Source organism: Muntiacus reevesi, chromosome 10 (assembly GCF_963930625.1).
Source record: "Muntiacus reevesi chromosome 10, mMunRee1.1, whole genome shotgun sequence".
NCBI classification, from domain to species: domain Eukaryota; kingdom Metazoa; phylum Chordata; class Mammalia; order Artiodactyla; family Cervidae; genus Muntiacus; species Muntiacus reevesi.
This window is the reverse complement of record NC_089258.1, coordinates 65,047,383-65,074,869: the sequence shown is the minus strand read 5'-3', so window position 1 is coordinate 65,074,869 and position 27,487 is coordinate 65,047,383. Positions and strand designations below refer to the sequence as shown.

The 27,487-nt window shown below is 36.8% G+C and overlaps 1 protein-coding gene across 4 annotated transcripts in view; it reads right to left on the bottom strand.

Moving 5' to 3' along the window:
- The window catches only part of DLC1 (DLC1 Rho GTPase activating protein), a 413,805-nt gene that overhangs the window by 87,109 nt on the left and 299,209 nt on the right, over window positions 1-27,487 (bottom strand). The window lies entirely within an intron of this gene.

The window sequence follows — 27,487 nt, the reverse complement described above, 5'->3', positions numbered from 1 at the left end:
CTCAATAAATGTCAACCATTATTATAATTCTCTTCTACAGATGATGCAATTTAGACTCAGTTTATTTTATAGACTTCCCCAACTCACATAGTCAGCAAGTGACAAAATAGGGATTTGAACCTGCCTTACTTCAGTTGGTTAGGAATAGATACTATTTTGAACAAACTTCTGATCATGTGTGTGTGTGTGTGTGTGTGTGTGTGTGTGTGCAAAAATCAGAAAATGGAAATTCTATTGTTTGGTGGCTTAACTGATCTAATAGGAGTTTCCGAATCCTCTATCAAAAGGAACACAGGAATAAGCTCCCAGAATCTTTCAGAGACTGCAAGATTCAAACAAATCCCAGATTTAGCAACCCCCAGATAACTCTCTTTCTGAGTTCCCTGTCTCTTGTTAATTTCTGTTACTTCTCCAGCATTGTCAAATTGATGTTGCTGCTTATTTAATTTCAGACCCACATCATCAGGTCACCCCAAAATTATCAGTCTGTATAAAATATTTCCTTTTTCCCTTCTGTTTAGAGGTCACTGAGACTGCATTTCTTCCCAGCACAGTTAGGATGATTGTTTTGAAATGTTTTGAACTCTGAGTAAACACACATATTTGAAAAACTGACATATTTTTGAAAGATGCTTTCTGGAATTGTCTTGAATATCTCAAAGTGAATAAAGATTTGAATCCTTTTTTTAAAAGTCCCCATAGATTGAGTCCAAACTTCCAGTTATAAAATAAATAAGCCACGGGGATGTAATACAGCATAGAAAATAGTCAATAATATTGGAATAACTTTGTACAGTGACAGATGGTAACTAGACTTATAGTGGTGAGCATTTTATGTTTAAAAATATTGAATCACTATGTCATACACCTGAAACAAATGTAATATTGTAAGTCAACTGTACTTCAATTAAAAATAAATTTTAACATTACAAAAAAAAGGTCCCCATCAGAGGTTCGACTTCTTGCAAACCAGCAGGGGAACCTCTTTCTGAATACACTCCATTCCCTCAGAGCTCATGTAGGATGGAAATTGAAGCATTTCACAGGGTCTCTTTTCAGACCAGTCTGATGACTTAACTTTTGGTGCTTCTAAAGAAACCAAACAACATTACACTTTCTTCTTTTAGCTACTGGATTAAGGATAGAACTATTTTAGCATACTGAATTTGAAGTACATATGAGACTAGGGATCTGGAATGATTTAAGAATTAAAATGCATTTTGAGAACCCATATTGTATTAATTTATTTGGTCCATGTCTCCATCAAATGTTAAACCATAAATAAAGTCCACTTTTCCTAATTTAAACATGGCCGACAGATGTTTAAGTGCTTATCTTCAACTTTTAACCATCTGCCCACACTCTCACTTCTCTCTTGTTTTATAAACACACATTAAAAAAAATCAACATATGTTCGAAATAATTATAGACTCACAAGAAGTTGCAAAAATAGTTACAAACATCACTCAGCTTTCCCAACGTGCATAATCAAAACCAGGAAATGGACTGGCATAATACAATTAATTAGACTACAGACTTTAGTCAAATTTCTTCTGCATGCCCTCATTTAAAAAAAAGTCTTTGTGTGTAACTCTCTGACCCTCCATTACATGCAGGTATAGATGCCTAAAGCCATCACCACCATCAAGATACACTACTGTCCTGTCACCACAAGTGAATTCTCTCCTGCTGCTCCCTTAAAGCCACACCCTCCTTCCTCTTTCCTACCCCTGCAAGCACTTATCTGTTCTCCGTTTTTATAATTTTGTCTTCAACAGAATGTTACAGACACAGAGTCCTACAGTTTGTATTGCTTTATATGCTTATTATGCTTTTATGCTTACATATTGCTTTTATGCTTATTATGAGTAGAGCATAAACTTACCCACTTTTTAGACATGAATCTGTAAAACTCAAACTTCTCGGCACCTTATGTCGTTAAATTATATTTCTACTTCTCTGCCTTATTTTTCTGGATACAGAATTCCTTACTATATTTCATAAAAAGTAAAACATATTACAATCAGGTTAGGACCTGGTTTGGTTTTATTGCTTCTGAAGAAAGAGTTTAATTGTTTTTCATTTTTTCTCCATTTCCTCTAGGGGAAAAAAATGGAGTAAGTTTTAAATTGCCAAGAGAAGGATAACAATTGCCTACACATAAGCACTTTCTTTGTTATAGAAAAGACAGCAGGGGAGGAAGAATAACTAATGCTTCCTTCCTCTCCCACCTCCAATTCCATGTCCTAATCCTAGGAATCTATGGAGATGTCATGTCACTTGGCAAGGGAGAATTAAACAGATAGAAGTTAAGTTTACTAATCTGTTGACCTTCAAATGGGAACATTACTCTGAATTATCCAGGTGGGCCCAGTGTACTCACAAGGGTCCTTACATGTGGACAAGGGAGATAGGAAGTTGGAAGGAAGAAGTATAAGAATTTGCTGGCTGTTGCAGACTTTGAAGATGAAGGAAGGAACCATGAGCTAAGGAAAGTGGGACAATCTCTAGAAGATAGAAAAGGCAAGGTTTCTCCCCTTGAGCATCTAGAAGGAAGGCAGCCCTGCCAACACCTGGAATGGGGCCCAGTGAGACCCTTTTGGACTTGTGCCTTCCAGAACTGAAAGGTGATAGATCTGAGTTTTTGAAAGCTTGTGGTAATTTTTTAATACAAACAATAAATTCATTTTGCTTTGTCACAGAAATAAGAAGTCATACTAACACAATAGTCAACCTTAAAACAATTGAAGGAGGCATTTTATACAAATATTTCTCCATGATCTTTAAGAACAGAATAAAGTTTTGCCCATTTAGACTGGTGGTGAATTAGTATATAGAGTTTTACCCATTATTGTATAATAATCTATAATGGAAAACAGTCTGCAAAAATACTGAATCACTATGCCATTCACCTGAAAAAATACAACACTGTAAATCAACTATACTTCAGTAAAAACTCTATTTCCTGCAAAAATGAATTCTTACTTGAACCATTACCAGAATCAACATTTCTATTGTATTAGTGCACGTTTGTTGTATATGTACATATATGTGCATGCGTGCTCAGTCACTCAGTTGTGTCTGACTCTTTGTGAACCCATGGACTGTAGCCTGCCAGGCTCCTCCGTCCACGGGATTAATCTACAAGAATACTGGGGTGGGTTGCCACTTCCTGTTCCAGGGGACCGATCGTCCCAACCCAGGGACTGAACAAGAGTCTCCAGGACTGCAGATGGATTCTTTACGAGTGAGCCACCTGGGAGGAAGCCATGTGCACATATATACATATATAAAAAAATGAATAAGTGATTTTATACATAACATATGTATACATGTACTTTTGTGTTATTTTTGTTTTTAAATTAGATAGAACAACTTTCCAAAGTGAAACAGCAACCCTCTACCCCAATTTTCAGAACACAAGTATATATATTAGAGACATTAATAGGATCAGGAAAAGCATTAAATAGTACTCCAAGCAAAATACAAAAAATGGGGACGATTACTGCCTCAGCAATATTAATGAATATCAGAAATAAAATATTTTGAAATTTCAAAAATAAACAAAAATAGAGAAAAACAATATAATCAATTTCTATGCACTCAGCTTTAAGGATCAATCAATTCATTGTCAACTTGTTTTGTCCAAATCCCACTCAGTCCATCCCAACCTGAGTGGCTAATTGTGAAGCAAACCCATGACATCATATCATATCATCCATAAATATTTCAAAGTGCATCTCTAAAGGCTAAATTTAAGTTTTAAAAGACTTAACAATAAGCACAACTAAGAATTTAATGATACTCTCTAACCATAATACCTATTAAATGCTCAAATCCTTAACTCTCCCACAACTTCAAAAACTTTATTTCTTCTAGTTGAGTATCAGAGTGGAACAAAGCATTTTTATGTGATAATGATATATTAGCAATTAAGTCTACTGACTCTGAGGGTTTTGAGTTTAAATTTTGTTTCAGACACAAATTTTGTGGGATACTTGGGTTGCGTGAAAATTCAAAATATATTTCCCACCTTTCCTGTTATTCTCTGAAAGTTTTTTAATAAGAAGAGCTAGCTATTAGATGATATGTCATTAAATTTTCTATGTGTCATCTGTTTACTTTGAGGAATAAAAATCTTCACAGTCTTTATCATTGTTGTTGCTTAGTCGCTAAGTCGTGTACAACTCTTTGTGACCCCATGGACTGTAGCCTGCCAGGCTCTTCTGTTCATGGGATTTTCCAGGCAAGAATACTGGAGTGGGTTGCCATTTCCTTCTCCAGGGCATCTTCCTGACCCAAGGATCGAACCTGTGTCTCCTGTAGTGCAGGTGGATTCTTAACCAATGAGCCACCTGGGAAGCCATAAAAAACTAAAATGCACATTTAAATTATTTAAATATAGCAGCTGTCAGCATAATTAGTATACTGTTTATAGAATTTAATAAGTGCAATAGCTTCCAACCATCCTTCCCTCAAATTCCTGCCTGAGAGTTGTGGTAACGCACTTGAGGTTTCGAGGCTTATTGGAATATAAATTACAAAGCAATCACTCTTTCAAATGGAATTTGAAGGAAATAATACAGAGTGATAGCAGGGGCTGCAAATGAAATTGTGGTGGTCTAGGGTAAAAGTGCCAACATTCCCTTCCATTTTGCTATTTTATATTCCAGATGCTGTTCCCATCATTAATGTGACCAGGAGAAATTCTGGTTCTTGGACTGAGAATCATGTAAAAACCACATGCTGTTTCTGGACAGAATGGAAAATGCAGAATCACAGTGGAACTACTCCAATTTAATATCTGTAGGATAGATTTACAGCAGTGAAATTAACTTATTCCTTCTCTAATTTCCTCCCTAGTATTTGCTGGAAATGTGAGTTTGTCAAACACACACACACACACCCACATTTCCCGCACACTTAAAACTAAGATTTCAGATGATAGAAAACATTTAAGATGATAAAATATATTTGATTCTTTCTTATTTCAGTGTATATAAAACATCTCAAGTAAGTTAAAGTAATTGTCTGTTTCGTAAAATGGCTCTAAGTCATTTGGATATCCATACAGAAAAAAAATTTTGTCTCATTCCTTATCAATTAAAAAAAATAATTTCCATGAATTGCAGGTCTAAGAGTGAAAAGTAAACAATATGGCTTTAAGACAAAAAAACAGAACTTCTTTCTGACCTGGAAGTAGGCAGGCTTCATAGATAATGCAAAAACAACAACAACAACAAAAAAAATCCACTAATGATGAAAGAAAAATGATAGATATGTTAAAACTAAGATCTGTTCATCATGAGAAAGTTTAAGAGAATGAAAGAAAAAAAAAGAATGAGGGAAAAATTTTCACTGTGTATACATCTAGTAATGGTTTTTATATCCAAAAAGATATGAAGAACTCCTAAAAATCAGTAAGAAAAACACAATCCTCTGTCTGTCACGAGAATGGTCAAAATGAGACAGATGGGAAATATCAAGCGTTAGACGTGCAACAAGTGAAATTCTCAAAAACTGCAGGAGGATAAGTTGGTACATTTGGGAAAACTATTTGGTAGTATTAATCAGCTGTGATACAGCAATTCTACCAAATATACATCAAATGGAAATGTGCACACTTGTTCAGCGAAACACAAGCACTAGAACATTCATAACAGCATTACCTGTAATAGCTCCAAACTGGAAACCATCCAAATGCACATCAAAAGTAGAATAGATAACAAATTGTAGTTCAGTTCGCCTTTGAACAATATGGTTAGTGGTACCAACTCTTCATACAGTCAAAAATTCACATGTAACTTAGAGTCAGCCCTGCATATCCCTAGTTCATCATCGGAGGATTCAACCAACCTAGGATAGTGAAGTGTTGTAATATTTGCTGCTGACAAAACTCCTGCACAGTTCAAACCCAAGTAGTTCAAGGGTCAACTGTACACCGACAGAACAGAACGCCACAGAGCAACGAGAACTCATAACCGCTACACACAGCAATAACGGACGCATCTCAGGAGCATGGTCCTGAGTGAGGCAAACTGGACACAAAATAGTGCAGACTGTGTGAGTATGTTGTGTGTGTGAGTTAGCCACTCACTTGTGTCCAACTCTTTGCAACCCCATGGACTGTAGCCCACCAGGCTCCTCTGTCCATGGAATTCTCCAGGCAAGAACACGGGAGTGGGGTTGCCATTCCCTTCTCCGGGGGATCTTCCTGACCCAGGAATGGAACCAGGTCTCCTGCATTAGAGGCAGACTCTTTACCATCCGAGTCACCAGGGAAGCCCGTGACTATGTTATGAGGAAGGAAACGAAGCTTGGGTGTGTGTGGTGGTGTGACCTGAAGGGCATGTGAGGTATCTCCTGCAAAGCTGGCGATGTTCTGTTTCTCACTGTGGCTTCTGGATAAACAGGTGTGTTGTTACCAACCTCTACAATTACACATACATATTTCTGTGTATATATTATCCTTTAATAAAAAGTTAAAAGGCAATTACTTTGCATGCGGGCTTAGCGTGCCTATTTGGTTTGATTCTCTTTTCATGAACATGTCCTTGGCTTTGTGATGCTGGATTTACTGTGGATTGCTGGATATCAGTGGCAGCCCCAGATGTAAATCTTGAGTTTGCAGTGGATTCATATGGATAGTAATCCAGGTTCTTATCAAATGCAGGTTGTGTTTGTAAACATTCCTCTACCTCCTGAGGTCACATTTCAAGGTATCCACTAATGGGTATCTTTTTCCTGAAGCTGACGAATTGTTCTTTGCTCTGGGCTTCCACTGTTCTTCGTTTGTACTTGTGTTACGGAACTTACTCTGTTACTTATGAAGTTGTACTTAGTTGTTTGTGTATCCAAGCTTGTCCACTGGATTGTTAGCCTCCCTGAGGAGAAGTACCTTTCTGAGTCACAGAGCACAGTGATCAGATACGAAATAAATGCTGGATTGTCTTCAGGACTTCAGATTTGTAGTCTTCTGAAGCCACGTGCTGCTTCGGTAAACCTTGTTGGCTCCACCTTTAGCCACACCTAAGTCCCTTCTCAGGCTTCCCAGGTGGCTCAGTGGCAAAGAATCCACCTGCCAACTCAGGAGACACAGGTTTGACCCCTGGGTCGAGAAGACCCCTGCAGAAGGAAATGGCAACCCTCCCTAGGATTCTTGCCTGGGAAATCTCACAGACAGACGGGCCTATGCTTTCTCATGGGGTCGCAAAAGCACTGGACAGGACTAGTGACTAAACAACAGCAACAACAAACCCCGTCTCAGCACTTGCCTTGCGATCAACTTGTTCGAGGCCACTATCATCTCTTGCCTGGGTAGTACCAGTAGCTTCCTAATTTCCTTCCTTCAACTTTTGTGCCCTTTGAGTCTATTAGTTTAGTGGTCAGAGTGACTCTTTCAGAATTAAAGTCAACTAACATCACTCCTCTGAAAATCCTCCATTGGTTTTCTATCCTAGAGTAAAAACCAAAGTCCCTTCAATATTCTATCAGGTCCTTCCTTCTGTTACCTCTCTGACCTTTTTTTCTATATCCTTTCCTTTGCCACTCTCATTCATATACTGGCCTCCTTGATGCTTCTTAAGAAAGAACCTTGGGGACCTGCCTGGTGGTCTAATGGCTAAGACTCTGTGCTCCCAATGCAGGGGGCCCAGGTTCAAGCCCTAGTCAGGTAAATAGATTCCACATGCTACAAGTAAGACCTAGCCCAGCCAAAAATGTGTGTGTGTGTGTGTGTGTGTGTGTGTGTGTGTGTGTGTGTGTGTGTGTGTGTGTGTGTACATATATATAAAAGAAAGGCCTCTGGGGGAAAAAGGGACCTGAAGTTGCTCTCACTTAAAGGACTTTGCACTTACTGTTTTCTCTGTTTAGAAAGCCCTTTCTCCAAGGAACCATAAGGCTGCTACTCCACCCTTCATGTCTTGACTTAAATGTCACCTTCTCAGAGGGCCCTTCTCTGACCACCTTGTTTCAAATGACACTCACATTCTCCTTATTCCCACCAGTTCTGTATTCTTTCTTTTCTCTGTTTTATACCCACCCCCACAGTACCTATTATTAATGCCTACCAACATAATAATATACACATAATATATAATTTACTTATTCTCTGTGATTTGCCTCTCACCAGTAGAATGTAAGCTCCATGACAGCTGAAATTCTGTTTCAGTCATTGATGTGTACCCAGAGCCTAAGGGCACTTGGCACATAATAGGTGCTCAATAAATATTTGTTGAATGAGAGAGAGTCTCTTTAACCTCTCTGTTTTTCTCACTAAAATAAACACAAATTGCTTTCAGGCAGGGATCATGTCAAATTCATCTTTCAGAGTTTAATATGGTCTCTGGCAAAGGGTAAGTGGCCATTAATATTGAAGTGAACTGTTGAAGAAAAACACACTCTATGATTCTCTGAATATTGCATTCCAAGATGGACATTCCAAGGAGGGCTGGATACATGATACGGAGAAGAAACAGAAAAGGCCTCAGTTAACCAACAAATATATAGATATTAAATTTTATATTACATGAAAATGTAGATAGAATTTGAGAAATAAATAGAGGCTAGGGAGATTCTGGATTCTTACTATCATGAGAGTAGGGAGTGAGGATATTAATCATAATTACCTGGGAATATTTGAGGGGTTCGGCACTGCTACCTCTTTGGGAGAGCCTCTCACATTTACGGAATATTTATTATGTGCCAGACTTCTGGATGAGATTTCCAGTGGCTGCCCACTGGTGTCTTCTTGGCCCTTACCCCTTGAGCTCCAGCCTGAATAACTGTATTTCTCTATGTGGTGACACTTTCTTATAGAAGAAGTAAAATCATACTAAAAGTTAATATGTTTCTCTTGCTCCCTTTCCTCCTCCCCCTTCTCCTTAATGGAAAAGTATTCATAAAAACAGAATAGTTGCTTTGGGAGTTTAAGTTGCTATATAGAATCCAGGATAATTATTTTAAGCAGGTCCATACAATAGAGGCAGCTTTAAATGACTAAACCAGCTTTTAAAGCAGCTTCATTGGCAGTAAAATTTTCACTAAAGGGAAAGTAATGATAAACATGAAATTTAGTAGTTACTACTGGGAGGTGGGAGGAACTTTCTAAGGCATTGGAGACAGCTTCTTAAGCTAGATGGTGAGTACATGTTATTACTTTTCAATACATTTCTATGAGACACATATTTTTATAAAATATTAAAAAAATTAATTGCTCCTCTGGACCAAGAGTTTTCTCAAACAACCATTTAAAGACCCTTAATGTATATTAGAATTAAAGTAAGTCACTTCGATAGCATTAAAATTTTCCATGGTAAAATAACTGTAAGCATTTCAGCCCTCCCTGTGGAAAGCTTTTTTTTTTTTTTTTTTTTTTTTTTTTTAATATTATTTTATTAGTTGGAGGCCAATCACTTTACAACATTTCAGTGGGTTTTGTCATACATTGACATGAATCAGCCATATAGTTACATGTATTCCCCATCCCGATCCCCCCTCCCACCTCCCTCCCCACCCGACTCCTCAGGGTCCTCCCAGTGCACCAGGCCCGAGCACCTGACTCATGTATCCCACCTGGGCTGGTGGTCCGTTTCACCATAGATAATATACATGCTGTTCTTTCAAAACATCCCACCCTCACGTTCTCCCCCAGAGTTCAAAAGTCTGTTCTGTATTTCTGTGTCTCTTTTTCTGTTTTGCATATAGGGTTATCGCCACCATCTATCTAAATTCCGTATATATGTGTTAGTATACTGTAATGTTCTTTATCTTTCTGACTTACCTCACTCTGTATAATGGGCTCCAGTTTCATCCATCTCATTAGAACTGATTCAAATGAATTCTTTTTAACGGCTGAGTAATATTCCATGGTGTATATGTACTTTTATGTAAGAGTCGCTCAACAATAGAATCTAAAATAGCCTCTTCCTGTGAAGGTTGTATACAGATTCCTTTTGTTTGTTTGTTTATAAGTCATTTGTTTTAAACTCTAAATAATCTTCTCTTAGTGCCAATATAATTGGAATTCCAGCAAAGAGGAAAAGCCTATTTAATAACTCAAAGAACTCTAGTGACGACACACAGGCCCTAACCACTAAATGTAACTATCATTAAATAAAAAGGCACTCAGATCCAAATTAGGAACACAAGTAGCATGGAAACAAAAGAAGGAACTCCTAGAGTTTGCTTCTGCATAAGCTCCAGGCTTTAGCAGGGCAGGAGAGAAGCATCTGGCCTGAGATAGGTGTGTTATGAGAGTTTGGAGCAACAGAAATATGATATAGCCACTTCTGTTATTTAAAAATTTCTAGTAGCCACTTTAAAAAAGGAAACATGTGAAATTAATCTTAATACTACATACAGTTTATTTTACCCAGTGTATCCAAAACATCATTTCAACAAGTGATCAATACAGAGATTATTAATGAGATCATTTACATTCTTTTTCTCACAATAAGTCCTAAATCTGGTGTATATGTTATACTTCAAAGAGTGGATCCACTTGTGGAACCTACTGCTTTGCAACTGTAGATGATATAGCCATCTTTAACAAAAAGATGACATTAATAATACAAAATTATATGTGACAGTGAACATTACTTTAGAATGAAAAAGGCATCACAAGGAATTACTGGAAATTTGAAGATTCAGTGCCACCCCCCACCCCCCACCCTTTTGACAACTCTCTTGGCAATTCACCAGAAATACTTACATAGAAGTGTTTCCTGACTCCAACCTGGCTTCCCTTCCCCAACCTGAACAGGACAAGTGCTGGCACACACAGGGGCCCGTCTACATCAGGGGCTCTGAAGTGTTTAAGTTTTGTTAGTGTTACAGGTGAAGCCTTGATCCCTAGCACCTAAAAATGTTGGAGGTAAGGTCTTTAAAGAGGTGACTGAGTTAAAACGAGGCCATCAGGAGTGGGCCCTAATCCAGTATGATTGGTGTCCTTAGAAGAAGAGGAAGAGACTGAGAGGACAGGCCAGAGCAAACTAATGCAATCAGCTTCTGGGTAAACTTCCTGGGCTGACGGACTCTGCTGCTTCCTGCCTTATCCCCTTGCTCACCAGCAACCTCCTCTTCTCGGTCTGTTCTGATCCAGCCCAGTCTGAGCTTTCTCTCTTCAAGTCTTCCTAATGGAGAGACCTCCTGGGCTCAGAGTGCATTCACACTTACTGACTTTCGTCATTTAACTAAGGAATTCGAGCTTCCATGGGACCACTGCTACATTAGTCCCATGTTGACTTTTCAACACATCTTTCCTCCCTTATGAGGAGGGACAAGACTTCAAGACTATCAGGGACAATGTCATATCAAATAGGAACATCACGAATATTTCTTTTTGGGGGGATGTGCTTGTGGGATCCCAGTTCCTTGTCCAGGGGTTGAACCCAGGCCATGGCAATGAAAGCACCAAACCCTAACCGTTAGACCACCAGTGAACGCCCTCAAACATTTCTTCAGCTATCTTTTTTAAATTAGGAGGGAGGAGGCCCATCCAATGCTGTGGATGACAAAACAAAAACAAGGTGGGGACTCTTGAAAAATGTTATTTTCAAAGTTACAAGAGAACAGAATTCACCATACTTGCTGATGGTTTAGTGCTATATCTGCATCACAGCAGTTATGGCTGAAATCCCCTAGTCTCTCCCACTGCTTCCTACTAATGCAGTGGGTCAAAGGCATTTATCTTTGTTTCTGCTGCAGCAACCCAATCCTGGTGGTTGCCTTCTGTTTTTCCACTGCTTACAACAGTAACGGAAGTTCACAAGAATATCTTCCAAAAAACTTTGGCCAGAATCAAAGGAAATGAGTACATTCAAGGGTGAAAGGATGATTCAACCTCTTTCAGTGCTTAATTCTTGGTTTGGTATTCCTTCTGAAATTGCTGAAAAGAATGCCAACAAGTTGTAATTACCATGGTGCTCCCTGGGAGATGGAAATCTGCCAGAAGTCATTGGATTTCAACCAGAAATTCATTTTAAATAAGTCTTTGAAGGAAATGAGTATCTTTTTGGGTTATTTATAGGGACTATCTGTGGTCCTTTCCCAAGTTCACAAGCATGCTTGGTACAGAGTTTCATAGTAAGTATGCTTATCAGCACTTTTTTGGGTGCGGGCTTGAATGGGTGCTAAATATAGTAATTCATTAAAAGGTTGATAAAAGAGAGTGGCAAGTATGTAGTCCCAGAATAAGCGTACCCCCAAATATGCATTCGCTTACAGAGAAATGTACACTTATTCTCCTAGTAAGAAAATATATCTGGGTTCAAAATATTTATCAAATGTCATATTTTTCCAGTAAACCAAGGTCCTCTAGGGGAGACATCCATCACCATCCTCAGGAAAGTGAGAGGCCTGCTTTTGCAATCAGAACGGCTTTCCAAGGCTCTCGTGCCAATCGCCTTGTGGAATGATTCAACCTCGGCTTCGGAAACTTCCCTGGGAGCTGAGTGGGCGGCCATGAATCATCTCTCACCCTTTACACATGTCATTACCGATCACCTTGGAATATTACGTGAAAATAACACTTTGCATTTTTGTAAAGAATGCTTTTCCTAAAGGATGAAAATTATCTCAGTAACTTTTATGTTGAAACTAGAATATTTTACATATGTTATGCTAAATAAAATATATTATTAAAGTTAAAACAAAAAGAATGCTTTCCCTGATGACATTAAACAGTTCCAGAGTAAAAGCAGGCCCTGATGTGCGGTGTACCCGAACTGAATACATTCCAAAAATGTGTGCAAATCCTTCTCTGATTCTGAGTCAAATATCTGATTTGGAGGGCTGTCTGTCACAAAGCCTGACGGTCTGGCAAAAGCACAAGGACTTCATTTTGGGAATTAAAAAAAAAAAAAAAAAAACCCAACTAATTTTAACCCTTTTATAGTCAATTTGAGGGAGCATTGTGATCTTTAATTTTCTGGTTTTGTTACAGATGAGAAAATAGACCTAAGAAAACCTCTCTTTAAAAAAATGCTATGCATACACTGAAAAAAATATTGAGAGACGTTTTCTAGCTATTTCTCATTTATTTGGCCACAGCTGATGACATAGTGTCCTACCATGTGGGAAGGAATGACAGGAACCTTGAAACTTTTGGGAGCTAATGCCACTTTACATTGCCAGTTTGCTGTGCACTTTTCAAGTTGCGTAGACTCCCCGGGATACCTGTTGAAGTCGACCGATAGAGTTTGTAGCATTCAGTGATGGCAGTCATTCTGTTGCAAGGTCAAAAGCAGATGAGTCATCTCATCAAAATGTTCTTACAAATAGTGACAGCTGCAATGGCATTTCTGACCCTTCACATATAAATAAAGAGCTCCCGTCAATGGTGAACCATCAGGCTAAAGGGATTGTGAACGTGGCTTGTTGAAACCATGTCAACATATGATAACTACTAAAACCATGTCCCAAGAAGAATAGTTGATTGAAAGGAGGATACCTAATTTGTAGAAAAGACGATTCAGAGAAAATTTAGTAGTTTCTCCATGTGACTGAAGGACTTCTGTGAAGGAGAGTTAAATGATTTTGCTTGTGTGATATCAAAGTGTAGGATATGGTCACAGCAGAAGCCACGTGGAAATAGATTCCAGACCAGCTGAGGGGTCTCCGTAAAGATGCCACAATACCAAATAACATGCCCTTTCCTGGAGGCGTCCAAGTGGACGTTTGATGGTCACAGGCAGAAACACTGATTTAACTACCAAAGTACTCCTCTTTTCTGAGATTTCAAGGAACATCTAAAAATAAGCAAGGGGATCATTATAGAAATTTAAGCTGTAGCTTTTTATTTTGCCATTTAAGGATATTTTAATTGCTATTTTTACTACAACCATTTAATAGAACAAAGGATAAAGCTAAGAAGAATAGGAAGGAAATACTGTAAGAATAAAGGATAGTTCTTGAGTAGTACTAAATAAATTCAGCTCTATGAAAGATGTACCATCTGTGTAACTTGAAACACACAACAACCAATACTGTACATTCTACATTCACACATACACACACAGACACATATACATACACATACACACAAATGTGGATGTAAGAAGAAATATCAAATCATTAGCGTGGATGGGAAGAGAGACGAGGGCTAGTGTGCATGCATGCGTGCATGCTAAGTCGCTTCAGTTGTGTCCAGCTCTGTGCAACCCTATGGATTGTAGCCTGCCAAGGCTCCTCTGTCCATGGGATTCCACTGGGACTAGATGGGACATCTAGTTTAAAAGCGACAACAATTTGATCTACACTATTTTACTTCTTTATATAAAAAATGGCAACACCAATATGATAAAATGTCCACACTTTTCAATTCTGGATGCAGGAAGCAAGAATGTCTGTTATCTTTTTGTGTTTTTCTATGTTAAAATAGTCACCCTCTCCTACCAAACAAAACAGAACAAAACACCAAGCTTTATTACATTGTCTGTATTTTTCTCATTTCAACATGCACTAACATAAACTGTCTATTACTACTGATCCACAGGCCACTATTTGGGAGACAGGAGTCTTCTTTTATCAATTGTATCTCACAGTCCACTGTGGGACAGGCACTGTGCGTGCACTTTCTTCTATCCTGTGATTCTGTGGTTCTATGATTCTTCATTTTCAGTAGATACTCCTTGTACAGTTCCTTTCTGATCTTACATTTCCTTTGAAACCAGGAAAAAACTGCAATTATGTCAACATTGTTAATAGAAGCTATTGTATGCTGATTAGATTCCCTAATTGGTAGCTATTTAAGCCCTTGATTTATTTTAAAAAGAGGGAGTGAGACTGAAGAAAAAAGTTTTCAAAAAAAAAAAAAAAAAAGAATGAAGGAATCTCCAGGAAGCTAGTGGTTTAGTTGCTCAGTCATGTCTGACTCCTTGCAACGCCCTGGACTGTAGCCCGCCAGACTCCTCTGTCCAGCAGATTCTCCAGGCTAGACTACTGGAGTGGATTGCCATGCCCTCCTCCAGAGGATCTTCCCAACCCAGGGATCAAATCTGTGTCTCTTATGTCTCCTGCATAGGCAGGTGGGTTCTTTACCACTAGCACCAGCTGGGAAGCCCATAAAAATAATAATGATTACAAATTATATAACATGTAATATCAATTATATAAAATAAAATAATAATTATGTTACATTAATAAATTTTAGAAAGTGCTGGCAAGGGGACAAAGAAAAAAATGTCCACTCCTCAAATTAATGCCAGTAATTCTTGATTTCATAGTGATGTGTTTGTTTTGAACTGGTACTATTTACAAAGGCAGCACAGAGACGGTGGACCTGGTTTTAGATGTTTAACAACTCAAATAAAGCTGCAACTCCTTGGTATGCAATTGAGATCATGAAGTTCAATCGACATACATCACTAACAGCAATTTACAGTTTATCATGAAGTTTCACTGTAAACTCATCCCTAACCACCAATGTCCAGACATGACTTCTTTCTATGCCACTGAACTCACTGACTAGTACACTTCTCTTCACTCCTTAGAATACCTCTGAAACATAACTTCCCCTGGGAAGCTTTTCTTTTGACTCTGCTAGTCCACACTTGCTGCTCCCTTGTGTTCTCACTGTTTTTTTAATACACTTTCATTAAATAGTTCCTACTTGATTTTAAAGTATTCTTTTTATATTAAACTAGTTCTTATTTTATGTTAAAATTATATTTTGTATAAGTCTTCCACACAGGACAGTGAGGAGAGGATGTCATTTCTATGGCTTTATGAATGATGACGTAGAGATAAGTGAAATGAGTAAAACTGCAGACCAGGTGAGTTTAAGACCCTGAGCTTGAAACTAGGTCTCCTGTCTCTAACTCATGCTCTTTCTACTCTGCAGCACCACTCTTTATAGCATGATAGGATGCTCAATTTCACTAAATACTACAAATATCACCACTGTTCTTTAAAATGATAGTAAAGAAATAATTTAACAAAAGTAACAGTGACTCCTAACAGTCTACATTTACTGTGTGTTTATAATATGCCCACAATGTTCTAAGAGATTTAGATGTATTAATTCATTTAATCCTCATAATGATCCTATAAGTTTACTATTATTCTTACTGTACAGGTAAGGAAATTGAGATGCTGAAAGATGAGATAATTTGCTTGAAGTCACCCAGCTAAAGAAGGACAGAATAGAAATCCACACCCAGGTGGTCTGGATCTGTCATCTATATTCTTAATGGAACTAGACTTTACTGGTCTTTTCTCTCAATGGAACTTTGACGATGAACAATGTCTACAAGATGAGTTTCAATGTTGATACTCTACGTACCATGGAACCAAGATTTGTCTTTGGTTTTACATCTATAGCCTCAACTCTAATTATACAGCACAAAAGAGAGTTGATTCAGATGATTGAGTACATTGAATTTCATATGGACAGTTATTATGAAACAAGTAGGCTTTTATTTTTGGAATTTCCCCCCCGCCCCTTCCTCTACAGATAATAAAGGAGACTGGGAATTGAGGGAGAAAAGGAAAACAAACAAACAAACAATTTCTGATTTGTTTGGGACTCCATTCAAGGTTGAAGCTATCATGCAGAGGTGAGTTTCAGAGTGTTCAAAACAACTGTTCTCTTTTGACATAACTTTGAGATGAAAAAATAAAATTGTAAAATATGTTGTGACAAGCTGCTATGTGAAAGACTTTTTACATGTAGAACAATAAAGAATGGAACAAACACTTTCATTACAGTTTACATTGTAAACATTACCTGAGTATAAAACCTAAATAACAACAAACCAAAAAAGCATAGGTAAGAAAAAATCTTCATAAATATTTTGTGCCCTTTGATAATAATCAATCAAAAATTCACTTTATTAAGAAAGTAAATTTAAGAAGGCAATACTGAGCAACTATCAGAATCATAAAATACAGCTGGGAAATGTATCCAAGAAGAAAAATTTCTCGTTTCTAACACATTAAAATAAAATTCATAGTCACTATTATAGTTATTTAAATGCTATTGTAGTTTACTAATTAAGAAGGAAAAACAATTCATGCCACTGAGATTTTAGGAGTCACTAAAATGCCTGATCTATATTCTGGACATTCTCATCTACACCTTAGCAATACTGAATATGTATCTTTCATTATTTCCTTAAAATATATCTTGAATACTATATATACAGTTTTACTCCTGGATATTTGGGCCAAATGACCTGGTTCTTTCTCCTTCAGACTTTCTTAGACCTTTTTTCTGTCCCTACATTTTCCTAATTTGCCTGTTTCCTACACTTTTCCATCCTTATCCTCTTTATTAATTAATTCACTTACTCATTCATTCATGCTACATTTATTTCACTTCCTACACCATGACTTCATATTTATCAAAATTAAAACTTCTCCCTTTTAACATATTACATGTCCTCTCTTTGTCAAGGACACCTTGAGATTTTAGTCAGAGTCAGTCTCTCCTACAAAATGAACAGTGGGAAAGTAGGATCCATTCCTATGTCTCTCCTGAAACTTGCTTCACTCACTTTATCCTGTCCTTCCCTAACCTAACATCATTTGGACCTCATAGTGTTTAGGTGATGCTCATATACACACTGTCCTATTAAAAGTTTCTGTTTTCCGTTTCAGGTTGTAAGGTACTAGAGGGTACTCAGAATGAAGTGTCAATAATGACCATGCTCACTTCTTTTAAACTTTTTATTGGGTGATTTTTTTTTTTTTTTAAACAATACCTGGGCTCTACTCAGCCAAGATAATGAGAAGGGAGTTTCACTCGGAAATTAGAAACAAGGAAGATAAGTAAGAGGTGATAAGTGCCCAGTTTCCTTCCATTGGTTTTGGAATTATGCTGGGATGAGTATTTCTAACTTGGACAATTGCCAAAAGTGACATGAAGAATGAATTTTCTATGAAAAGGAAGAAAGAGAACAAACCTGAAGCTGTGTATAATCCCCTCTAAACAACGAGTCAGCTGTTTGCATGGCCTTATAGAGTGAACTGGTGGTATCCCATCTGTTTTTTTTGGCTGGCTTTACTCTAAGAATATATTTCCTCTCCTTCTGTACTGAGTTGTAAACACAGGCTCCCTCTTTTAAAGGCCAGTGTTCCTCAGGGTTATGGACAGAAGAGGAAATTCCTTTTAAAATAGCTTTGTGATAGAACTCCTGTCCTTTACACGAAATAAACCTTTTGGGAAACAAAACAGAATGGATGGGAAATAACATGATAAGAAAAGAGCTCTGTACTTCTGCATTAATTTCAAATCCAACCTCTCCACGAGGGGAGCTGTTAAAAGCTGGTGCTGACTCACTTCCCTCCCTCTGCTGTAACCCTGCGGGGAGACACCATTACAAGTCTCGCACACACTCATAAGCGTTAGCAACTTCTTGGGTCTTTGATGTACTTTGGGTCAACAGTCATTGCAGCACACCTATCATGGGAGTGACTTTGAAAAGATTCTTGAGGCCTGTAGGGGCAAAAACACTAAGGAGGAAAAACTCCTGTTAAGAAACATATTGCTGTAAACCAGAAATAGTTCTGAAGTCTTCATTCAGTCTAGCAAACTCCAAGGACAAATGGACCCATGGACTAACACTAACTCCCCTGGGTGTGCTAACATACAGGGTCTGTGTGGGCTGAGCAGTTGGAAAACAGAGGGCCTGTGGGCTCTGTTGAATTCTGAGAGCTGTAAATTTTGTCACAAAGTTCACTTACTTTCAGATATTTGAAGGTCAAGGTAATGAGAACCCCTGGTACAGACTAAGCTTAAATACACTATTACCCTCAGACTTTAAAGATAGCTTTAGTACTCTCTTGATTATTGATATGGGCAAAGCTCAAATTCCAGATTTAAAAAAAAAACAACACTTTTACATAAAAATAAATAAATAAATTACTGTAGATCTAGACAATTTCAGGGTAATATATGCACACACCAATACACTCACAGGTTTTAGAAGCAATAAAATATTTTATTAAGCTAAAGTCATGGCTATTTCATTTCATTAAGAGTAGGATACTTTACAAATGAAATAAATCATCAGCAAATAAAATGCTGTGCTTTAATGATCTTAAAACATAACATCTTTTTAAATGGTCACTAGATATTTTGCCGATTTTGCCAATTACTTGTCACACTTTGGTTGGAAATTCTGAACAATTCTATTCATTTATTAACTCAGCCAGAGAACTGTTTTTAAAATTTATGAGAATGCTTGTGGTCAAATTCCTCCATTGCTTTTACCTATGACTCAGTGGAGAGAATGCTTTTCAATTGGTTAGTGGTCCAAGCACCTGTCTTGTATTTTGGACGGTAACTGTAACTATGACACTAATTGGCTTGTTTCTTAGCACTTTCTCGATCATATTGCTTGAATTGGGCCAATCCTGTAATGGAGCATTTTGTGATCACATGCTAAAATTAAACTATTATAGCCCAGATGGCATTACTGGGAGGTCACCCTAGGAAAAACGAGACGGCACTGCAAGTTTTACTTTTCTATAGGAAAACAGGGTTCATTTCAGCCTGCAATGTAGTCTAATACACATCATTTGCACCTCCAAGGATACCTAATGCATATTGTAAGGCAGGGCCCTGAAAGTGGGATCTCACACTCCAATGAGTGTGCAACTAAGCCTGAGTGAGTGCTACAACTAGAGAAGACCCGCATGCCATAACGAGAGGCCCGCAAACCAAACAGAGACCCAGCACAGCAACCTATCCCCCCCAAAATACTCGCCTATGGGTAAACAGAGGTAATCTTAAGAGATTTAAAAGACATACTATGACATCTGAAAAGAAACCTGACTGAAAATAATGCTAATCAGTCAATACATAAAGAAGAACAAGCTAAAGCTGATATTTATTCTACTCTTAAAGTAAACTCTTTGATATGTTGACAAATCAGATTTGGCAAAATGTCTTCCTCCACCTGCCTCTGTCATGAAATTTTCAAAAATACTATAGTAATATTCACATATTGATATTTGTATTGATATTCATGATTTTTCAGAATGAATCTTGACCTGGGGTAAAAGTACACCTTGAGATGTCAGATAAGAATACAATAAAGTTATAATAATTAGTATGATGCATCCACTCTATGCATCCAAAATATACTCCTTTGATTGCTTCCATGATGATTAATTATGTGATACTCAGTCTAATGTTTAATTTTAAATGCTTAGAAGCCACAATTGAAATTTTTCACTTGATAGTCAATACACCAAAGACATATTAAGGAAACACTTGTTCTTGCCTTGGTAAAAATGCTTAAAATAGTCCTTGAAAAATAATACAATGTCAAGTTAGATTACATTCCTTTGATAGTAAACACAAAAAATTCATAGTAAATATTATTAAAATTTGAAGAAACAACTTTTATAACAAATTATGTAATGGAAAGGGCATGGTATAGCTAAATGAAAGCACAGATGTTTTTCATAGGTCTCAGCTTATATAGTATTTGCTAAATTTTATTTCAATGATGGAATATGAACGATTACCTTCTCACTTGTATTATGAGTCACTAAAGGAAAGAAAAACCAATGAGGTGATATTCTTATAATAAATAACTCTTTCAATAAAAATAATATTTTTCAAAAAAGCTGTTAATTTAACCACAGAAAGTATTCTAGGCTAAGTTTACAGAGACAACATTGCAAAATTAATAGATGAGCTGTTTTAGCAAGGAAGTAAAAACTAAAAGTGTACAAAATGCTCTAGGATGATGTTGACATTCTAATGATTTTAATTTAAGAAACTAATAAAGCATAGTGAATTCTTTACAATATTTGAAATGAGGTAGGGAGTGATCACAAAAATCACTCATTATTACACAGAGGTTCACTGGTTATTTTACAGGAAAGAACTTGAACCTGAAGATAAGTTACTTATTTTTCTTTTTTAAAAAAGCATATATTTAAAATTTGTTAAAATTTCTATGATGATAAGTTGCTGTTACTATTACATGCCCTGAACATACATTAAAAAAAATCTTATATGATTTGTTTCCCCAAGATAAAGGTGACATTTAAACAATGAGGGGGGAAGTATCTGCTTTTTAAAATAAACAAACAACTTGGATTATCTACAAAGCACTTTGAAAATATTTTGGAAATGTGTGCATTGTTATGTGAATTTTTTATTGAAAATTATGTGTTGTGTCTCCTATTAAAACTCCCATAAGCAAAGTTAAAAGAAACTGAATACAGCTTTCTAACTAGCTATTTTTTTTTTCTAAATGAAGAGTTGCAGTAATTTCAAGCATATGTGTTAAAAATATAAAAATGCAATTTCTTACTTGTTTTTACGGGATCAACACAAAGATATTTATTAGTGAAATTTCAGGAAAATCCTTTCTTTAGACTGAATGGACAATTTTGTACCATGATACAGTTCAAAAGTTTCACAGTTTCATTTTGTCCAACTAGAGTTACCTATCCTTTGCCTAGCGGCCTTTAAATTCAAGCACTTAAATAAATTGACAGTTTGAATCAGGATGCAATCTGTTACATCAAGATTTAAAAAACAAGTTGAAAAAAAGAAAGAAAAAAAAAAAAAAAAACCCGGAAAAAAAAAAAAACAAGTTGAAGCACAGTCTGTCACATTTCTTTTTCTTTTTTTTTTTTTTTTTAATATTATTTTATTAGTTGGAGGCCAATCACTTTACAACATTTCAGTGGGTTTTGTCATACATTGACATGAATCAGCCATATAGTTACACGTATTCCCCATCCCGATCCCCCCTCCCACCTCCCTCCCCACCCGACTCCTCAGGGTCCTCCCAGTGCACCAGGCCCGAGCACCTGACTCATGTATCCCACCTGGGCTGGTGGTCCGTTTCACCATAGATAGTATACATGCTGTTCTTTCAAAACATCCCACCCTCACGTTCTCCCCCAGAGTTCAAAAGTCTGTTCTGTACTTCTGTGTCTCTTTTTCTGTTTTGCATATAGGGTTATCATTACCATCTTTCTAAATTCCGTATATATGTGTTAGTATACTGTAATGTTCTTTATCTTTCTGGCTTACTTCACTCTGTATAATGGGCTCCAGTTTCATCCATCTCATTAGAACTGATTCAAATGAATTCTTTTTAACGGCTGAGTAATATTCCATGGTGTATATGTACCACAGCTTCCTTATCCATTCATCTGTTGATGGGCATCTGGGTTGCTTCCATGTCCTGGCTATTATAAACAGTGCTGCGATGAACATTGGGGTGCACGTGTCTCTTTCAGATCTGGATTCCTCAGTGTGTATGCCTAGAAGTGGTATTGCTGGGTCATATGGCAGTTCTATTTCCAGTTTTTTAAGAAATCTCCACACTGTTTTCCATAGTGGCTGTACTAGTTTGCATTCCCACCAACAGTGTAAGAGGGTTCCCTTTTCTCCACACCCTCTCCAGCATTTATTGCTTGTAGACTTTTGGATAGCAGCCATCCTGACTGGCGTGTAATGGTACCTCATTGTGGTTTTGATTTGCATTTCTCTGATAATGAGTGATGTTGAGCATCTTTTCATGTGTAAATAATAAAAATTATTAATGATGACATTTATAGAGAAAGCAAAAAAAAATGTTTAGCACTACTAAAATGTAAACTTCAACCTTAAAAACAGACATTTTCCATGTTTGCTTTACATAATATATTAGTATTATTACACATAGCATTACATGTGGATGGTTTAAAGTAGTGGTTCTCAATTGGGGCAATTTTACCCATAAGAGAACATTTGGAAGTGTTTAGAGATGTTTTTGGCTGTCGTAACTGAGGAAGGTACTCTGACATCTAGACTGTAGAGACAGGAACGCTGCTAAACATTCTACAACGCACAGGACAATCCCCCATGACAAGAACTACCTGGCCCAAAATGCCAATAGTGCAGTCTAAGGAATTCTGCTTTAGAGATATATAAATGTGTATACATATAACACATAGTATGCACTCAAAATATTTCACTTAGGTGTATACTCAGTGTAAAGTTTGTAGACCACTGTAAGTTATGATTTCTCAGAAGTTCAGTTATGCTGTTTGGTTCAAAGTGCAAAATATCTGGTATTTGTTTCAATATACCATAATATCTTGACTCAAAGTTCATCTAATTTTTACCTCTGTGAATTATAAATCATGATTGACAAAAGAAGGACTTCTTAGGAAGCAAGGCCACATCTGTACTATATCTTCAGAGCTGTTTTTCTGTTGTTTTTCTAAAGTACCAAAATATTTAAAACAAAGTTAGATTTTCATGAGGTTCTATTATATTTGAATATAGAATTCAAGAAATTTAATCTCAAAGTAGGGGCACTATGATGAATTTCATAAAACTTATCCATCTGATTACCTTGGAGTTTCCAGGCAAAGAACTGAATTTAAAAACCGTTTTATCAGGATCTCTGTCTCTACTTTAGTCAGCCTTTAAAAGAAAATTGTGGAGATAAACACAATCGTTAGCAGTTATCACTTTTTTTTTTTCCTCCAGTAAAAGGGTATTAAATCTTACCCAAAAGCTGCAGATTTACAATTTCAGTTTTCAAGGTTAGTATATTAGTTTTCCTGTTTTTGGTAAGGGGATGGAGATTAAAAATTGACCAGAGGTCTGAGTCACTCTCCAACTTTAAATTCCTCTTATCTGATAGTTTATCAAACTTCCATTTCCTTTCTGCAATGCCCAGAGCTTCAGATCAATCATAAATTATGGCTTCACAACAGAGATTTAGCGACTGAGTTATAAAATTAAAAAGGCAATGGAGTTTTGAATATAGGACCAGACAGATGGAGATAAAGACAGACCAACAGACAGACACACACACAATGAAATGAAGCAAGATAGTTTTATAAGTATTTCCTTAAAAGCTGGAGGAGCTGATGATGGAGGAAGGACATGATAAAAGCTTTCTCTAAAAAAAACAAAAATTAACTGTGTAGTAGTCATTATTTGGGGAGGGGCAGTGAGTGACTTTAGCTTCCATAGCTTTGAATTTCTGTAGGGCATGGTTTTATATTCCTGTGAGAAGATGGAGGAATGCAGAAGGAAACCAACTTAAGTTTATGTTATTTATATTGTCTGTATTGACTGATTTTCATGTTATTTTGTTTTAGTTGATGCTAAAGAATGTAAAGAATGCTAAAGAATAAGGAAATAAAGAGAATGTTAAGAGTCACTGATGACTTTGATTTTTCTACTGAATTTTCCTAAAGCCTGTACATTCTCTGCTGTTCTTTTGTATTAAGCATTTTTTTTCAATTCTGACTACATTTAAATAGTGTTTTAGTAATTAAAAATATTCATTAAAGGAGAATATCCAAGTTTACAGGACTGAAATATATCAACAATGCTTATAATATTTACTGGGAGCAAAAAACTTCAGAAGAAGAAATAAAATACACTGAGCCTAAACTAATAAGTTGTAAAACTGGAACATAAAGTGAACAGAAACAATGGATTTGATCTCCAATAGAGATCCGTATTTCAAAATCATTTCTGCAAATTCATTTATCATGTTAAATCAGTTTTGGAAAAGCTCCTTCTCAGACATTTGGAAAGAAGGAAATCACTACTTTGATATAAGGCAGATGGTCCTACTTATTTGTTATTTGGTAACTGGTGGCTCAATAGAACCACTTTGAATTTTCCATCCGTCAGTGATTTAGTTAAACATGTATATTTTGACATCTTTTGGAGAAACTGTTTTATGCCTTCATTATCTTCAAAATGAAAGCTATATAAGGCATTTATCAATCTTGCTGCTTTTAAATCTCTTTCTCTGAAGTTCTTCATATAAATCTTAAATAATCTAGTAATCTAGGTCATTTGATCTGTGGGAGTAGAATAGAAATCTAAAATGAATAGTGTTTTAGTTTTCTCATTCTTCCAGACTGAAAACTCCTGAACAAACGATGGGGTGGGAGAGTAAAAGCAAAGAGAAGAATGATAGATATCTCCTGCAGGGACCTTTTAATGATGAACATCGATCCATTTCTAAAACCCATTGGCATTCACTGCATTAGTTACCAACAAATACTAGTCATGCTTCCTCTGTTTACCAGATAAACACCAATATAATACCATATCATGCTTGGTAAGGGAAATGTCAATTTCTTTTTTCTATTTCCTTATCACTGAAACTGTTATAGCCTAATACCTATAAAATAGAAATGAAAAGTCAGCTGGTACTGAAAAGAAAAGCAAGGAAAAGAAAACAAAAGAAACCCCAAAGCAAGGAGTGGGGGACTTATAAAAAGTCTCCATGAGGTCCTGGCAGGTAAAACAATCCTATGTGTTGTAAATATTAGTGTTCTAGAATGAAAATTGAACACAACTCACACATTGTATGTTGGCAAACTGCAGCTGATTAAGCATGAGATTAAATAAATCATAACCAGGACTTTACTCAACATAGAAAAGTTGTTCCTACAAATGCTTGGCACCTTGCCTGATGGACAAGAAATAATTGGTGCCTTCAATTTAAACTAACAGCGGTATAAATACGTAAACACTCTAGGGAGAATTTAACTTAATATTTCAAAGGCTTCCATCTCTGTTTAACAGCTAGATAAATGGCATTCTTTTTATTTTGGTCATATAAGATGATCAGTCATGCTGGCCGTCCGAGTTTGCAGAGTTGCCTCAATCCTATCTGTATCCCTAATCCTCTCCTAGGATAAGTTGGGTCACTTTGTTAAGACACAGTTAAAGAGTACTCAGCTTTTCTCTGGAACACTCAGTAACTGCTGTTTCTTCTGCTCAACTGTAAGTTCCACAAGGGCAGGGGCTGTGATGGCACTGTTTATTGATATGTCTCTAGCACCTAGGACAATGCTTGACATACACGAATGAATGAATGCATTCGGGTTTGTTCATTTCCTAAGACTGTATTTTCTTTTTATCTTGCTTCATCTGAGGATTTGGTTTTGGTGTTGCTTTTGGCACTCATTTTACCAATGAAGATTGATTTAGAAAATGTTCATTTTGATGTGATACTTTAATGTCATAAATTTGAGAGAAAGGTGAAATGGATGAAAAACGATGGCCTAGCTTTTTCTTTTTGAATTTTTAAAAGACTTTTTTGATGTGGACCATTTTTAAAGACTTTATTGAACTTTTTACAATATTTCTTCTGTTTTATGCTTTTCTTTTTTTTTTGCTCCCCAACCAAGGATTGAACACTCAACCTCTGCATTGGAAGGTGAAATCTTAACCACTGGACTGCCAGGAAGTCTCAGTTACCTGGTTTTAATGACAGGCTGCCTGGTATCATTGACAGTTCTTGTGTTTTCTCAAGTAGCTTTCTCAGAATAGTTTCAAGAACTTCAAACATGCCTTTCATCCTCGTGTTATCTCTGTGATACGTGAAGTATTTTCGATATCACCATATAACAGCTTGGGAGGCAGGCAGGTCTGAAAGGCAGAAGTCCAGAAATGTTTTCCATTTGACCAAATGTTTGTTTCTACTTCTGGACTTCACTCATTTTAGTCTGACCTGATCAAAATTTGCTTTACTCCAGGGTACTGGACTGGTTTTTATTTGCATAGCTATATTCTGTTTGCTATAATAGAGAATTTTAAAATGGCTTGTGCTTTACTTTTGATTCTTTAAGTTTTGAGAAGAGATGTTTAAGGTGGTGGGAGCTTAACTATAATTTATTTGTAATTTCACAATTAAAAGTAACATTTATTTATTCATATTAATTTTTATTAACTTATTGCCCTTCTTTATAGTCTCAGAGATGAAGGTGAAAGACTTTTAATAAAAATTCTGCAGGATAATATCAACATTAAAATGCCCCAATAATCAACTTAAAAATACTGAGAAAACAAGACTTTCCCTCAAGAGTGATTACTGGCTATAGGTAGCTCAGGAAAGCAAAATGATCACACAAACCTCATGACGTGCAGTCATACCCACATTCTGTGTGGGTATGGGCTGTGTATGGGCTCACAGTTATGTATCGCACACCCTCATGTGTGCTAAGTCATTTTAGTCGTGTCCGACTCTTTGCGACCCTATGGATATAGCCCACCAGGCTCTTCTGTGCATGGGATTCTCCAGGCAAGAATACTGGAGTGGGTTTCCATGCCATCCTTCAGGGGATCTTCCCAAACCAGGGACTGAATTCGAGTCTCTTACATCTCCTGCATTAGCAGGTGGGTTTTTTACCACTAGTACCACCTGTGAAGCCCACATCACAAATCCTCAAGCACAACCTTCCAATCTATGACACTATATTCTTGAAACGTATATTCTTCTATATTTCTATGTAAATTCTAACCAAAAAATGCCTCACCGAGTTTATCAAAAATCTTCATGTTTTCAGAAAACATATAATTTGGGAAGATGTTGGAAAACTTTTGGTTTTTACCACAAGGACACGCATGTTAAAAGATAAGACATTAAGAAAGAAAACTAATAAAGCTGGCTTTGCCCATGAATCAAATCTGAAACAGAGGGATTCCATTTGCAGTGAAAAGAACCCCCCAGCAGATTCCTTTCCCTTCCTTGGCTCCTCTTCAATG